Raw genomic sequence first — 4,689 nt, 5'->3', positions numbered from 1 at the left:
TCCAGGCTCCTCCGTCCATGGGATTTTCCAGGCAAGAGTGCTGGGGTGGGCTGCCATTGCCTTCTCTGCAACTTAGTGACTAAGTAACGACAAATAATAAAAGCTTACAGATGTGACTCTATTGAGCTGTGAGGTACTGGACACCTGTCATTTTTTTGTGAACAACATGCAAACCTAGTGTCTTTTGGGGGGACTCCTCACTGTGAATCTCAGGATCTTCTCACCCACCATGGGAGCCCAGTAGGGTGTGTGACCAAGCTTGGCCAAATGATGCTCCTGTTTGGAACTTTAAAGCTTGAGCAGAAAGTGCAAGGACAAAGGGCCAGGTTCAACCTCACCTTGGCGGTGAGGTCTAAGACACCAGCAGTATCTAGTAGAGAGGGTGATGGTTAAGATGGTGGTGGACCCAATGGTGGTATCTCATGTATTCTGCAATCCTTATAATAAATTCTCCTGCTTCCATTGGCCAGAGTTTATACGTGTTGTTCACAAACAAGAGGGCTTCCCAGGTGGCTCATGGGCAAAGGATCTGCCTTCCAGGCAGGAGATGTGAGTTTGATCCCTGAATTGGGAAGATCCCCTGGAGAAGGAAATGTCAACCTCCTCCAGTATTCTTGCCTGGAGAATCCCATGGACAGAGGTTGGGCTTAGTCCATGTGCTAGCAAAAGAGTCGGACATGACTTAGCAACTAAACAAGAAGATTCACAACCAAAAACCCTGCTGAATGTATGCAAAAACAGACAAAACCCCAGAATGTCCTCCGTGGTCATCTCCCTTTCCAGATCTGGAATGATGGCCGTCTCACTTGAAGTTTTCAGACATTGACAACTAGTGACCTCCCCTCAGCCTAACTCATCAAGGGGACCTGGGCATAGAGATCTTGATGGCAGGTGCTGTGGTGGCCAGTTCTTGATATTGAGTGAGGGTGACTGGTACCCCCTACATAAGTAAAACTAGCAGATCGCGGATGCTTCAAATGAATGTTTTTGGTTTGTTCTTCCTCCACACCGTTTCCAGTACTGCTGGAGAAGAGGCAAAGTTGGCAAATCTCAGCATCATCTCCTTTGCACATGTGAAGTTCTGATAAGAATGTTCATGATGATGTGTCAACAGTAGGCAAAGAAAAATAGGAGAACTGACAGTCATCGCTGTTGGCTGCACGTATTAGCATCAACGCCTTCAATGATGATTTTAGAGAATCATATCATGTTGTAACATGAAGGGACCTCAGTCATTTGTTTCATGTTTATTGAGTGTCTTCTATGTGCCAGACACTATTTTAGACACTGAGGATTCAAATGACAGATACAAGAGTTTCTGCCTTTAGAAAGCGCTAGGTTTTATGGCAGAGACAGAGAGCAAGCACTAGGAGATAGGCTCATTTCCCAAAAGAGCAGGGGCCTTGGAACTGCAGGGGGAGTTGTGGCAGAGCCGAAAGCAGCAAAGAGGCCTCTTGGCTCCTGTTTTCTCAGAAGGAGCGTTTACTGGGCAACCTGAGTGGGAGCCAGCGTGCAGATTCGAGAGATTTGGAGTAGCCTCTACATGCTCTGAAATGAATCACACACACGCGCGCTCGCACACACACACACACACACACACACATACCCTGCAGGACAAGGATAAACTATCTTCCAGACAAGCCTTCACACACACACACACACACACACACACACACACACACACACACACACCCTGCAGGACAAGGATAAACTATCTTCCAGACAAGCCTTCACACACATACACACACACACACACACCCTGCAGGACAAGGATAAACTATCTTCCAGACAAGCCTTCACACACACACACACACACACACACACACACTGCAGGACAAGGATAAACTATCTTTCAGACAAGCCTTCACACACACACACACACACACACCCTGCAGAACAAGGATAAACTATCTTCCAGACAAGCCTTCACACACACACACACACACCCTGCAGGACAAGGATAAACTATCTTCCAGACAAGCCTTCACACACATACACACACACACACACCCTGCAGGACAAGGATAAACTATCTTCCAGACAAGCCTTCACACACACACACACACACACACACACACACTGCAGGACAAGGATAAACTATCTTTCAGACAAGCCTTCACACACACACACACACACACACCCTGCAGAACAAGGATAAACTATCTTCCAGACAAGCCTTCACACACACACACACACACACACACACACACACACACTGCAGGACAAGGATAAACTATCTTCCAGACAAGCCTTCACACACACACACACACACACACACACACACACACTGCAGGACAAGGATAAACTATCTTCCAGACAAGCCTTCACACACACACACACACACACACACACACACACCCTGCAGGACAAGGATAAACTATCTTCCAGACAAGCCTTCACACACACACACACACACACACACACACACACACACACACACACACTGCAGGACAAGGATAAACTATCTTCCAGAGAAGCCTTGATCTTTGGGCCCTAAGTGATGGCACAAGACAGACTTTAAACATTGTGATAACTGTCATTCCCTGACCCCACAGGTGATCAGATTAAGCTTTAAAACGGAAGACGTGATTACCCATCTCCAGTCTGTAATTGCCTGCTCACAGCTGTTATTAATAGCAGCAAAGCCATCCTATCCCGAGGGGGGAGGGATTGTACCCCATTACAGTATTTTCCCTAATGACCTCCCATGGCAGTGCACTCAGGGCTGCAGTGATGTGAAGTGTTTTCCACATGTTTGAACACTCAAGCCGTGCTGCGTATCACACTTCTGCCCGTGCCCTGCTAAGATTTCAACCGCGATTTAGCACAAAGCTGCCTTGTTTCTGTTCAGTTGGGTGCATGTTTTTAACGGCTGGAAGAGTTTCCTGGTAGGGAAGAAATAACATCAGTAATACCTAACATTTCCTAAGCACTTCCTGAGGGCCAGACAATGCTAACTGCGTTACCTGTGCCTTCTCACTTCTTACACAACCCTCTAAGTACGTGGATTCTGGAAACAGACAAATCCTGGGCCCTCCACTTATTAGGTGGGTGATATAAGTCTCTCTCCTCATCTATAAAGCGGGGATATAGCAGTAATGCTTATTAGAGTTCTTTTGAGATTAGATGAAATTATTCATGTTAAGAACATTAAACGCAGAGCATAGACCCATGGTCATTACTTAGTAAATGTCAGCCTCTGCTAATATCTCCATGGACCACTGAGGAAATTGCTTTATAGAAGTTAAGTATCTTGCCTAAGGAAGGTCAGGACAATGAGCTACGGTCATTGCCCTCACATACTTTGGAGTCTACTGGAGGTTCTTAAACAGGCCTGAACGTTGTAAGCCCAGATGAACCCAAAGAGCCATTGCATTCAGAGACAGAATCTTTCTCGGTCATTTTTTCTTTTAAATTATTTCAAAAGTCTAAAAAATATTCAAGCATTACCATATTGAAGGGATATAGAGAAAAGTCACACTTTCTTACCTTTAACTCCAAAAAGTTGAAAACAATTTCTACCTGTCTATGCATACTCAAGTATGTATGCATAATACATTTTAACATGTGTACATGTATTATATATGCTTGTTTATGTATAATATATTTAAATAAACTCGTTACAAAATCCTTTTAATTCCCCTTTAAAAAATCTCAAGTAGTATCCTGCTATTCAACATGATCTGTACCTTATTTTATTATTTTTTTTCACTTCATGTATCATGGAGATTGATTCACATCATTTTATCATTTTAACATGATTGCATGATATTTCAGGTGTGAAGAAATCATAATTGATTTAACCAATCTCCTATTGATAGATATTTAGATTGTTTCCAGTTTATTGCTACAAAAATCAATGAATAGCTTTGCCGATATATTTTTGCGAAAATGCATGCATATATTTATTGGAGGACTTCCCAGAAGTGTGATTACTGGGCCAAAAGTTATGTGTTGAGAAGTGTATGGAGACTATCAAATTATCCTCAGAAGACATTGTATCAATTTGTATACTTCCTTCATAATGTATGTGAATGGGTTCAGGGTGTTTTTTCCTTAGTTGTCTGGGTGAGTGGCATGACTTCTTTTTGTTGCTTTACAGGCTTTCCTAGTGAGAGTGGGTGCTGTAATGAGGCCACAGTCATGAGTTTGTCCACTCTGCAGTCAGTTAGCTTTGTTGTCCCCTTCATCAAGGTTAGTACTTTCCTGGTCAGTGAGTCACGATAGGGACCAGAGGAGAAGATGGACAGATGGGCAATATTCCTGACCAGTTCTGGATTTCCTTAGAGTCTCCCTTCCTAACAGATGAGAATTATCAAAAAATGGAAATGTTTTAAAAATAACATTATTCTGTTTTTTTAAGCTTCACTGTCACAAGACATGTTTATATCTAGTACAGAGCTCTAAACAATTTAGAGATAAAGGCCTTATATTTATGCACAATCCGTATTGTACAGAAATCGCTTTCAGTAGACTGTGAGCGCCTTCAAGACACAGACCATGGATGTTCATGATGGTATCCCCAGAGGGTGCTGGTGACAGATTAAGTGAATACTGAATGAAAGAATAGTGACTACAGAAAGAATTGGGGAGATTTGGATATTAAGTACAATAAATATCTATTTTGTGTATTATATAGTTTGTATTTCATTCGTTCAGAATACATGTCAACTTGTGTTAGATATGCAG

Source organism: Ovis aries, chromosome 10, assembly GCF_016772045.2.
Source record: "Ovis aries strain OAR_USU_Benz2616 breed Rambouillet chromosome 10, ARS-UI_Ramb_v3.0, whole genome shotgun sequence".
NCBI classification, from domain to species: domain Eukaryota; kingdom Metazoa; phylum Chordata; class Mammalia; order Artiodactyla; family Bovidae; genus Ovis; species Ovis aries.
Note: the sequence above shows the minus strand (reverse complement) of the source record.